We start from the raw sequence: 13615 nt of genomic DNA on the forward strand, positions 1-13615 counted from the left end.
GCAAGCTTGCAATGGAAATCCGAACTACTATGAAGTGTCACTTCCCCCCGGTCTAAAGGGCCATCTGAGAAAAGTGTAAAATCCAGAAAGGCAAGACAGGCCATGGGGAAAAAGGAGCCTTGTTATGCTGATGGGCGGGATGTAAATTGCCAACAGCCACCCTGGAGAAGTGTATGGTGTTTCCTGATACATCTGAAAAACAAAGCAACAGAGTCTAGGGCATTTCCACTTATGGTCCTATAGCTTAGGGAAATTAAAATCAAAAAGACACAGCCACCCCAAAATTTGGGAAGGCTCTGTTTACAGGAACCTCTTCTACAGTACAAGTTAAATATCCCAGAGAACAAATAATTGATAAAGAAGTTGCGGTACTTACGTACAACAGAATACCACTCAGCAATGAAATCTGTGTCACCAGGCCTGTACCAGCATAATGAGTGGATTGAGGCACGATGATTCTAAGTGAAATAAGTCACACAGAAAAAGAAACATCATAAGGTATCACTAATGCACAGAATGTAAACTTGGCTACACAGGAACTGAATTACAAAACAGAACAGGGTCTCAAGTTTAGAAAACCAACTTATGCTTGCTTAAGGGGAAAGGTGAGTTGGGGTGCTGCATAAAACCAGAGTTTGAAATTAGCACAGATACCGTTCCATAAGCCAAATATGTAATAGACAAGACCTACCCCTTGCTCAACGAAATGGACTCAACAATGAGGTATCACCTCACACCTGTTAGAATGGGCATCATCTGAAAATCTACAAACAACAAATGCTGGAAAGGGTGTGGAGAAAAGGAAACCTCTTCCACTATTGTTGGGAATATAAATTGATACAGTCACTATGGAGAACAATATGGAGTTTCTTAAGAAACTAATAATAGAATTACCATATGATACAGCAATCCCAGTACTGGACATATACCCAGACAAAACCATAAATCAAAAAGAGACATTCACCGCAATGTTCATTGCATCACTATTTACAATATCGAGGTAATGGAAGCAACCTAAATGCCCACAGACAGACGAATGCATAAAGATGTGGTACATATATAAAATGGAATATTACTAAGCCATGAAAGGAATGAAATTGGGTCATTTGTAGAGACGTCGATGGATCTAGAGACTGTCATACAGAGTGAAGTAAGTCAGAAAGAGAAAAACAAATCTTGTATATTCATGCATATATGTGGAACCTAGAAAAACTGTACAGATTAACCGTTTTGCAAGGCATAAATAGAGCAACAGATGTAGACAACAATCGTATGGACAACAAGGGGGGAAAGCTCTTGGAGGCGTGGTGGTGGGAGGAGTTGAGAGATTGGGATTGGCATGTAAACATTTATATGTATAAAATAGATAACCAATAAGAACCTGCTGTATAAAAATATAAAATAAAATTCAAAATTAAAAAGAAATAAAATTTAAAAATAAAACAGAAAAAACAATTATTCCCTTCACATACATGTATTTATATGAATAAATTATTTCCATGCTTATATCTGTAAATACAAAAAAGAGGAATAAAATCTACCTTGAACCAAAAACGAAAAAGAGAAAAAAAAAACAGAACCCACCAGTTACTCAGAGGAAAACCGTATCAGGGCACTTGCTCCAGTTGTAAACAATTCTGAAGTTGGTCAGTGGTGGGGAATCGTCTCCCATTCAGCCAGCAGCCCCCACACAGCAAGCGTCCTCATTGCAAAGCTGGGGCACCGTGCCGAGGCATCTGTGAGTAAACGTGAGCTGAGCCCCAGGCCAGTTGCTGCTGAACTGTTCCCACCCTTCCCAGGTAAAACACCTGAATATATACAAGGACTTGAAAGCCTAGAGGAAGGGCCATGGAGCCACACGAGTGACAGCATGCCAGCTGACTTGGTGCCTGCAGGCCAGCCAGGATGGTCCTGGCCCTGGGTGCTCTTCTGGAAGATTTCCATTTCCCTGCCTGAGATACCCGTCCTGTCCCTGCCCCCACTGCTTTTTTCCTTCCTCACCTCTGCCCAGGGAGAAATTCCAGCAGCAGGTATGGGTGACACATCCTCTTCTTTAGCAGGTGGCAGCCTGGCAACTGCTGCAGAAAGTCCAGCAGAGCCCCACTCACACTGGGCCACCCACAAAGCCGTGGCCTCTCACTCCCTCCCACCAGCCCAGCACCAAGACTGCTGACAGGGCAGAGAAAATGGCGTCAGGCACAGCTGCAGGGGCTCTTGCTGCCTGGAGTGGTATTTATATTGATCTCAACCCAGGCACACCTGGGGAGGGCTGGCCGGCACGGTAAGGCTGCCCAGGTCAGCCAATCATCATCCCTCAGGGGCTCACAGTTGCAGAAAATGGAACTTGCTGAACCGGCCAGGTCCAAGGAACAGCTGTGGGCTCCTGAGAGTCAGGATAGACAAGGGGCTGTAGCTTTGGCTTGTTTTCTAATCATTTTATCTGGCCCATGAGTGGGAGACAACTTCAAGAAAACCCTCTCTTAATGAGAGGAACCCAGGAGTCAGGGAGAGGAGGGGGTGGGTGGTGGTTGGAGACAGAGGCCTGGTGCCCTGGGTGCAGTGGAAGTCTCTGGAAGACCAGGTGGAGGGAGGCCACACAGAGTGATGCCCAGGGTCACAGACCTGTTGGAGCTGCTGTTTGTTAGTTCAAGTCCTGCTCTGAGGTGCTCTGTGTCAGCTCTGAGCGACAGGTGAGCTGGGGGTGCTCTTCAATGAGGGCTATGTGCACGGTTCCTGTGTGCCCAGCCCTGCCACGGTACCTGCAAGGGTAGCTCTGTATCCTGGGAGGGGCCTGACCATGAGAGCCCCGTGGGCTGGGTTGGGGGTGGGGTACCTGCCCAGGAGAGCTCCATATCCTGGGATTGGCCTGACCACGAGAGCCCCATGGGCTGCTGGGGACCTGGTAAAGGATGTCAGGACAGTCAGTGAAGCCACCGAGGATATACCTGCAGTTGCTCCTGATTCCTACACCCTGCTGGTCATTCTACCAACCACCAGGACATGGTATTCTGTATTAGTCTTCAATGATGCCTTCTTTTGTATTCCATTAGTCCCAGAGTCACAAGAAATTTTGGCTTGTGAGTGGCAGGACTCAACATACAACTAAAACAATACTTCCGGGCCGTCTTGCCCCAAGGGTTCAAAAATTCCCACACCATCTTTGGGGAAAGTTTAGCTAAAGACCAAAAAGTTCTACCTCTGGAAAAGGAAACCCTCCTTCAATATGCAGATGACATTCTGATCGCCAGCCCTACTAAGGAGGCCTCTGAACTACCAAGCCAATAAAGGATAGAAGTTGTCCAAGAAAAAGCTCAAATATCACAGACTGCGGTGACCTGCCTGGGCTTCATTCTCACACAAGGTCAGAGAAGCCCATCCCAGGAAAGGGAAGAAACCATTTGCAGCCTTACCCCTTTCTAAAACTAGAAGACAGCTTAGGGGTTCCTGGGGAGGCCAGGGTTTGCTGCTTCTGGATCCCTAACTACAGTCTACTAGCTGGGCCTCTATATGAAACACTGAAAGGAAAAGATGATGATCCTTTTGAACAGAATCCAGAAGTGGCCTTTCAAGAATGGAAAGAGCAGTCAATTCAGACCCTTGCCCTGGAACTCCCTAATTGAGCTAAACCCTTTGACCTTTACATTCCCAGTGAAAGGTGAATCGCCATTGGAGAATTAGTGCAAAAACTTGGACCACTTGAAATGGAACAACGCAAGAATGCCATCCAGGTAGGATAAACTACAGTCACCAAGGGGCTTGGCCCACTGCCACATCTGGCCAAGATACTGGCGGTATCTAAAAACCTGGAAATCAGCAGCCCAAAAGGCCACCTCCCTCCTAAGGGAAAAGGACCCCACGTGGTGATCCTAATCACCAGCCATGCCCTGAAGTTGCAGGGTTCGCTCCGTGGGCACACCAACCTCGAGTGAGGAGTCCCTCCAACTCCAACATCCAGAGAGATAACCGGGGGCAACAGGGCACCATGACGACTTGTGTGAACATCACTTGACCTGGAGTTTCTCTCATAAAACAACAATAGTGTGTCCCGAAGGAGTAGACTACTGCTTGCAGGACTTACTGCACCCGGAGGGGAGCTAATAATCTTGGCGGGGGAACCGTATATCACACTGTCACCATAGAAAAGCCTACAGACACCGTGATGATGGTGGCCAATAAGACCGGCTGGACTCCTGTTTACTTCAAAAGGCTGTTGACTCAGTGGCCATCATGGTCCTTGATCACCACTGACCCTGGACTGTCTGGGAGTTGAGCGGGCAGGGCTCTGACACCTGGTGCTGTTTTTACATTAATTCAGGGGCCTAATTGAAGAAAGAGCAGACTACTGGTCAGAGCATCTAGGCTGGCAGAAACGGTCAGCCTAAGGTGGCCGAACAAATGTGGGGCGGGGTGAAATCGGCCCCCACAGCGTCTCTGCACATCTCTTTCCTGGACCCTTAAAGGTCATTAGAATCTATAACACTTCCAATGCTGGTGCTCAGGCGGACGAGCAGGGAGGCAGGGGTCCTGGGGCCAATCAACGTCACCTGGAGGCTGCTGGGGAGAAGTTCTGACCCTCGTCCCCTGGTATGAGGGCTCCCAACTCAGCACTCAGCAGTTACAGAAGAAGGGTCTGCACCCTCAGCACTCCAAGAATGAGGAACGGGACAAAAGGCAGAGGAGGGGTTTGTCCCCAGCAAAGCCCATTAAAAATCCCTGGGAGATAAAAATAGAATCTGGGCAATAAAGTCAAGTCTGATCTTTTTTATCCTTTGTGCTTTGTCTAATTTCACGTGCTCCTAGGGTCCCGCATGCAGAGGTTCCACACCCGGCACTTCAGACCAGATTTCCTAGTGCAGAATGGCTGGGTCGACACCTCAGCTCCTGGGGCCCAGTGCAGACTCCGAGATATAGAGCCTGAGCTGCAGCCAACCCGGCCCTCGAGAGCTCCGCCCCCTCCCTCCCACTGACTCTGACAGGATCTCTACACAGCAGCCCAGCCCACAGCCCACGGGGTAGTGCATGCTCTCACCTCTCCATTCTCTGATCAAAATATAAAGTTTCCTTTGCTTGTGAACCAAACTCAGTCTCGATCTGTTGGCCCCAATGACACTGGGCAGGGGGACACTTGTTGGGGTCCACTCTGGAGGATCAGTAACAGAAATTGAGACTATTGTAACTTCAATGAACAGATGTGTGAGCCAAACTGTAGTTAACATAGAACAGTTTATAAGGCTCGGGTAAAATAAGATGTTTCTAACACTTCCATTTGATATTTCCATCACTTTATTATAAGCAAGTTCAGTGAAAAGGTTTGTCTTATTTGTCAGGTCAATATTAGAGAAATGAAGTGATTTCTTTCCAAGGATGTACATCTAATAATCTTGGTTAAAGCTTCAATCTTTTTTTAAATGCTTTTCCATTGAAAATGATACCTCTCTTTCAGCTCCCCCATTTCTGAGAAGTATAAAATCTTATAATTTATTATTACCAAAGGGGAAAGGTGGGAGGAGGGATAAACTAACAGTTTGGAATTAACACATACACACTGCTATGTATAAAATAGATCATCAACAAGGAACTACTGTATAGCACAGGGAACTACACTCAATATTTTGCAATAACCTATAAGGGGAAATAATCGGAAAAAGAATAGATATTTTTATTGACATCATCTATCAATGACAGTTAAAGTGTAACCTAAGGGAAGCCGGTGGTGAGTGCTTCTGACCCTGAAGACTTCAATCATCTAAAGTTTGGACTCTGCCTACTTCCCAATGCCCTTAATGAACATATGTGTAGCCGTAGGTTAAAAAACTCCCCAGTTTGGGTTTTGGGGACACACTGATTTTGAAAGAGCCCTGGTGTTCTCCTTATATGAATGGGACTCTTCCTACTGCTAAAACATGTCTGTCACACCCAGAGGATGGTATACCATCTGATCGGGAAGAGTTTGGAAAAGGCATCTCATCTCCTCATCTCCTGGTGCTCGGGTTCACCCCTCCAGCGTCTTTACTAACAGTCTCCCCACTTGGAGATGTCAGCACTGTCAACATCCTGTTGTGTACAGTTTGGAATTTGTCCAGAGGATGAAGCGGAAGGATGAGGAACAATGAGAGACAAGTCCTAGGTGTTCAGACAGGCACATGTCACTCTAATTTCCAATCAGGAAGATGAATTGACCAAAGGCTAGGGTTGCCCATGGAAACAGTATAGGGCTTGAGGAAATCCCACTGCTTTGTGGCCAGTTCCCATAAACACAAGTTGAACAATGGAACTCAGGGGCAGTAAAATTCACGAAACTGCAGAGTTGAAAATATCTATCACTGAAAAATGTCTTGAGGAAAGTCAGAGAAAAGGATTGGTAAGCAAGGGAGAATGGCAGGAAAGGGATTTGAGGAGGTAGAAAGGACTCGCCATTAAGCACAAGAAAAGGGGCTGAACATTGCCAACATTGCAGTTGGCCAAAAAGGCTGTATGCGTTTTTTTCTGTATAATTTCAAGAAAAGGGCATACACTTTTTTAGCCAACCAAACAGGTGGGCACTGGAAATCAATACTACAAAAGATATCACTTCGTATCAGTCAGAAGAGCCATCCTCATAAAGTGTAAACACCAGAAATGCAGGACAGGGCAAGGAGAAGAGGGAGCCCTGTGAGGCTTATAGTGGAAATGTATATTGCCAACGGCCATTCTGGAGAAGTGTATTGTGTTTACTAAAGCATCTAAAAAATGAGCTACAGAGCATAGGGCACTTGCACTCATGGGCGTATATCTTGGGAAAAACAAAAATCGAGAGGACACAGGCACCCCAATGTTTACTGCCTCTCTGTTTAAAAGATCCTCGACTAGGATATAACTTCAATGTCTCTGGAGGGAAAAAATGGATAGAGATGTGGTACTTATGTAGAGTGGAATATTACTCAGCCTGGAAATCAATGAAATATGGCCAGTTGTAACAACTCTGGAGGAGTTACGTATGATCATTCTAAGTGACATAATTCAAAAAGAAAAAGACACATATCATAAGATATCACTTAAAGGTGGAATCCAAAATGGCTACACATGCAATAAATTACAAAACAAAAACATAGTCAAATATGTAGAAAACACGCGTAAGGCTGCTAAACGGGAAAGGTGGGGAGGGGTGAGGCATCATCCAGGAGGTTGAAATTAGCAAAGATACCATTCCAAATACCAAACTGATAATCAACAAGGCCTACACGGTAGCTAAAAGAACTGCACTCAGCACACTCAAGTCACCGGAAAAGAATATCTATGACTGGTAAGAATCTGAAAAAGAATTTATTGATGTCTCTCTGTACGTGAATCAAGTGGATGTACAGCAGCAAGAAACAGAGCTTTGAAAATCAGCTGTAACCAATATAGTAATAAATTGAAAAAAATAAACGACAGAGAGACAGAGAAAACCTCTTACAACTTTTCCTCAGGGACGGTGATGCAACATGGATTGAACACATCTAGACCCACAGCAGGATGAGACATAAGGCTGGAAACTGTTCGCGCTAAGAGAAATGTGAGGTTGGGTGAGGAAATGCACATCCTTTAAAGTAATACTACCTGGTACCCATTCAATGGGTCCCAAATCTGCAGGTTCAAGGAATCTTCCTACAGCTAAAACATGCATGGAAAACCCAGAGGACTGTACACCATGTGATCAGGAGATGTGTCTAAAATGCACCTCATTTATCCTCTCCTGGTGCTCCTGTTCATCATTCCAGCCACGTTACTTAGAATCTCCCCACTTAGAGAATCAGCACATTTAAACTTCTGTTTCACACATTTTGCAAATTGTGAGGAGGATGAACGGGAAGAGGGGGAACCAATGAGAGAATAGTTGTAGGGGTTTGGACGGGCACATGTCACTCTAATTTCCCATTAAGAATAAGAATTAAAAAAAGGCTCAGCCCGCCTCGCCGGAGCCAAAATAGGGCCTGAGGCAATCCTGCAGCTTTGAGGCCAGCTCACAAAAGAGCAACTTAAAAAATGGAGCTCAGGGTCACTGCAATTCACAAACCTGCAGAGTTATAAATGAAAACTAACGTCCAAAAATATGTTGAGGTAAAGCAAAGAAGAGGATCTTAATGCAAGACAGAATTGCAAGAAACAGATTTCAAGAGATAGATTGGACTCGTCTTTAAAGCACATGAAAAGCGGCAGAATTTCGACAATGATGCAGTTGGCCCAAAAGGGAATATGCGTTTTTTCCTGAATATATCCAGGAAAAAACGCATACGCACTTTATGGGCAACCAAGCAAGCAAGCAATGCAAATGTGCACAACAAAGAAGTCTCATTTCCCACCGGTCAAAAGGGCCATCCGAAAAAATTGTAAAAACCAGAAATGCAGGACAGGCCATGGAGAACAGGGAGCCTTTATACGCTGATGGACAGTGTGTGAACTGCCGAGAGCCACTCTGGAGAAGTGTATGGTGGTTCCTAAATCACCAAAAAACAGAGCTACAGAGCATAGGGCACTTCCAATCATGGGAGTATATCTAGGGAAGTCTAAAAATCAACAAGACACAAGCACACCACAGTTTAGGGCTACTCTGTTTACAAGAACCTCAACTTCAGTACACCTTAAATATCCCAGAAAAGAGAACAATGGATAAAGAAAATGTGGTACTTATGTACAATGGAATATCTCTTCACCATGAAATCAATGTAATAAGGCTAGTAGAAGGATAAAGAGTGGATTTAGGTCCGATAATACTACTTGAAATAAGTCAAACAGAAAAAGAAACATATCATAAGATATCACTTATAGAGGGAGGATAAATATGGCTGCACAAAAAATGAATTACAAAACAGAACAGTGTCTCACATTTAGAAAACACACTTATGTCAGCTTAAGGGGAAAGGAGAGGTGGGGTGATGCATAAAACCAGAGTTTGAAATTAGCACAGATACCATTCAATAAACCAAATAGGCATTAGACAAGATCTACACCTTGCTCAATGAACTGGCCTCAACACACCCTATACACCGCAGAGAAATATATCTGAGGAATAAGAATCTTAAAACCCATGTATTGATATATCTCCATAAGGGAATCAAGTGTGTGCAGAGCGGCACAAACACAGCAGTGAAAATGAGCTAAACCCCATTATAGAAATAAATTTTAAAACCAAAACGCAGAAACAATGAAAGAGAGAAAAATTCTTACAAAATTCGCTCAGGGGCTGTGATGCGACCTGGAATGACCACATATAAACCCACAGCTGGATAAGACATAAGGCTGGACACTTGGGGCTGAGAGGATTGGTGAGCTTTGGTGAGCAACTGCCGAAAGTTTAATGCAATACTTCATGCTACTCATTCCAAGGGTCCCAACACTCCAGGTTGAAGGGAATCTTCCTACAGCTAAACCATGCATGGGAAATCCAGCAGATGGTATACCATATGATTGGGAAAGGTTTCTAAAACGCACCTCATTTTCCTCTCCTGCGGCTCCGGATCAACATTCCAGCCACTTTACTAACAACATCCCCACATGGAGAGTCAATGCCTTTAAGTTCCGGTATCACACAGTCTGCAGTTAGTGCGGAGGATGAATGGGAATAGGGGGAACCAGTGAGAAAATACCTGTAGCGGTTTCAATGGCTACATGTCACTCTAATTTCACATAGGAAGAAGAATTAACCAAAGGCACAGCAAGGCGCCCCAGAAGAAGAATAGGGCCTGAAGAAATCCTGTGGATATGAGGCAAGATCACAAAAATAAGAGCTGAAAAATGGAACTAAGGGCAACTGCAATTCAAAAACCTGCAGAGTTATAAAGGCCAACTATTTTCCAAAAGTATATTGAGGTAAGGTTATGAAGAGGCACTGACAGCAAGGCAGAATTGCAGGAAACAGATTTCAGGAGGTAGACTGGAATTGCACTGAAAACATATGAAAAGACTGAGAACATCTACAATCATGCACTTGGCCAAAAAGGCCGTATGCGTTTCTTCCTGAATATATTCAGGAAGAAACGCATACGCCCTGTCTGGCCAACCAAGCAAGCTTGCAAAGGAAATCTGAACTACAATGAAGTCTCACTGCCCCCTGGTCAAAAGGGCCATGTGAAAAAAGTGTAAAATCCAGAAAGGCAGGACAGGCCATGGAGAACTGAGAGCCTTGTTATGCTGATGGGCGGGATGTAAATTCCCAACACCCACTCTGGAGAAGTGTATGGTGTTTCCTGAAACATCTAAAAAACAAAGCAACAGAGCCTAGGGCACTTCCACTTATGGTCCTATAGCTTAGGGAAATTAAAATCAAAAAGACACAGCCACCCCAAACTTTGGGACGGCTCTGTTTACAAGAACCTCGTTTACAGTACAAGTTCAATTCACAGAAAGCGAAAAATGGTTACAGACGTTGTGGTACTTACGTACAATGTAATATCACTCAGCAATGAAATCTATGTCATCAGGCCTGTAGAAGCATATGAGTGGATTCAGGTACGATGATTCTAAGTGAAATAAGTCACACAGAAAAAGAAACATCATAAGATATCACTAATACACGGAATGTAAACTTGGCTACACAGGACCTGAATTACAAAACAGAACAGGGTCTCAAATGTAGAAAACCAACTTATGCTTGCTTAAGGGGAAAGGTGAGTTGGGGTGCTGCATAAAACCACAGATTGAAATTAGCACAGATACCGTTCCATAAGCCAAATATGTAATAGACAAGAGCTACACCTTGCTCAACGAAGTGGACTCAACACCCCATATTAAACGCCTAAGAATATACCTGACTAGTAAGAATCTTAAAACCTATGGATTTATATGTCTCCGAAAGAGAATCAAGTGTGTGTACAGCGGCATAAACGCAGCAGTGATAGGATTGGTGAGGTTCGGTGAGCAAATGCAGACCCTTTGAAGTCATATTGCATGGTACCCATTCCATGGGTCTCAACTCTCCAGGTTTAAGGGATTCTTCCTTCAGCTAAAACATGCATGTGGAACCCAGAGTATGATCCACCGTGTGATTGGGAAACGTGTTCAAATGTGTCTCAGTTTTCGTCCCCTGGTACTCGGGTGCAACATTCCTAGATGCTTTACTAACACTCTCCCCACTTGGAGAGTCAGTGCCTTTAACCTCCTGTTTGGCCCAGTTTGCAATTTCTGCGTAAGATGAACAGGAATAGGGAGAACCAATAGAGACTAGCTGGAGGTGTCTGGACTGGCAAATTTAACTCTCATTTCCCACCAGGAAGAGGAATTAACCAAAGGCTCAACGTGCCGTTCCGGAACCACTCTAGGGCCTGAAGCAATCCTGCTGTGTTGCGGCCATCTCAGAAGAAAGCGAGTTGAAGAAAGGAGCTCAGGGTCACTGTAATTCACAAACCTGCAGAGTTTAAATGACAGCTATCGTCCAAAAATATATTGAAGTAAAGGTGCCAAGAGGACTTGAAAGCGGGGCAGAATTGCAGGAAACCGATTTCAGGAGGTAGACTGGAATTGCATGTAAAGCATAGGAAAAGAGGCAGAAGGTCCACAATGATGCACTTGGCCAAAAAGGGCGTATGCGTTTTTTCCTGAATATATTCAGGAAAAAACGCATACGCCCTTTTTGGCCAACCAAGCAAGCTTGCAAAGGAAATCTGCACTACAATGAAGTCTCACTGCCCCCGGTCAAAAGCGCCATCTGAAAAAAGTGTAAAATCCAGAAAGGCAGGACAGGCCATGGAGAACTGAGAGCCTTGTTATGCTGATGGGCGGGATGTAAATTGCCAACAGCCACTCTGGAGAAGTGTATGGTGTTTCCTGAAACATCTACAAAACAAAGCAACAGAGCCTAGGGCACTTCCACTTATGGTCCTATAGCTTAGGGAAATTAAATTCAAAAAGACACAGCCACCCCAAAGTTTGGGACGGCTCTGTTTACAAGAACCTCGTTTGCAGTATAAGTTCAATATCACAGAAAGCGAAAAATGGATAAAGACGTTGTGGTACTTACGTACAATGCAATATCACTCAGCAATGAAATCTATGTCATCAGGCCTGTAGAAGCATAATGAGTGGATTCAGGTACGATGATTCTAAGTGAAATAAGTCACACAGAAAAAGAAACATCATAAGATATCACTAATACACGGAATGTAAACTTGGCTACACAGGAACTGAATTACAAAACAGCACAGGGTCTCAAATGTAGAAAACCAACTTATGCTTGCTTAACGGGAAAGGTGAGTTGGGGTGCTGCATAAAACCACAGATTGAAATTAGCACAGATACCGTTCCATAAGACAAATATGTTATAGACAAGAGCTACACCTTGCTCAACGAAGTGGACTCAACACCCCATATTAAACGCCTAAGAATATACCTGACTAGTAAGAATCTTAAAACCTATGGATTTATATGTCTCTGAAAGAGAATCAAGCGTGTGTATAGCGGCATAAACGCAGCAGTGATAGGATTGGTGAGGTTCGGTGAGCAAATGCAGACCCTTTGAAGTCATATTACATGGTACCCATTCCATAGGTCTCAACTCTCCAGGTTTAAGGGATTCTTCCTTCAGCTAAAACATGCATGTGGAACCCAGAGTATGATCCACCGTGTGATTGGAAAACGTGTTCAAAGGTGTCTCAGTTTTCGTCCCCTGGTACTCGGGTGCAACATTCCAGACCCTTTACTAACACTCTCCCCACTTGGAGAGTCAGTGCCTTTAACCTCCTCTTTGGCCCAGTTTGCCAATTCTGCGGAAAATGAACAGGAATAAGGAGAACCAATGAGAGACTAACTGGAGATGTATGGACGGGCAAATTTAACTCTCATTTCCCACCAGGAAGAGGAAGTAACCAAAGGCTCAGCGTGCCATGCCGGAAGCACACTAGGGCCTGAAACAATCCTGTGGTGTTGCGGCCAGCTCACAAGAAAACTAGTTGAAGAAAGGAGCTCAGGGGCACTGTAATTCACAAACCTGCAGAGTTATAAATGACAGCTATCGTCCAAAAATATATGGAAGTAAGGCAGCCAAGAGGACTTGAAAGCGGGGCAGAATTGCTGGAAACCGATTTCAAGAGGTAGACTGGAATTGCATGTATACCATAGGAAAAGACGAAGAACGTCCACAATGATGCACTTGGCCAAAAAGGGCGTATGCGTTTTTTCCTGAATATATTCAGGAAAAAACGCATACGCCCTTTTTGGCCAACCAAGCAAGCTTGTAAAGGAAATCTGCACTACAATGAAGTCTCACTGCCCCCCGGTCAAAAGGGCCATATTAAAAAAGTGTAAAATCCAGAAAGGCAAGACAGGCCATGGAGAACTGGGAGCCTTGTTATGCTGATGGGCGGGATGTAAATTTCCAACAGCCACTCTGGAGAAGTGTATGGTGTTTCCTGAAACATCTAAAAAACAAAGAAACAGAGCCTAGGGCACTTCCACTTATGGTCCTATAGCATAGGGAAATTAAATTGAAAAAGACACAGCCACCCCGAACTTTGGGACGGCTCTGTTTACAAGAACCTCGTTTACAGTACAAGTTCAATTCACAGAAAGCGAAAAATGGATACAGACGTTGTGGTACTTACGTACAATGCAATATCACTCAGCAATGAAATCTATGTCATCAGGCCCATAGCAGCATAATGAG

This window comes from Orcinus orca, chromosome 2 (genome assembly GCF_937001465.1).
Source record: "Orcinus orca chromosome 2, mOrcOrc1.1, whole genome shotgun sequence".
NCBI classification, from domain to species: Eukaryota; Metazoa; Chordata; class Mammalia; order Artiodactyla; family Delphinidae; genus Orcinus; species Orcinus orca.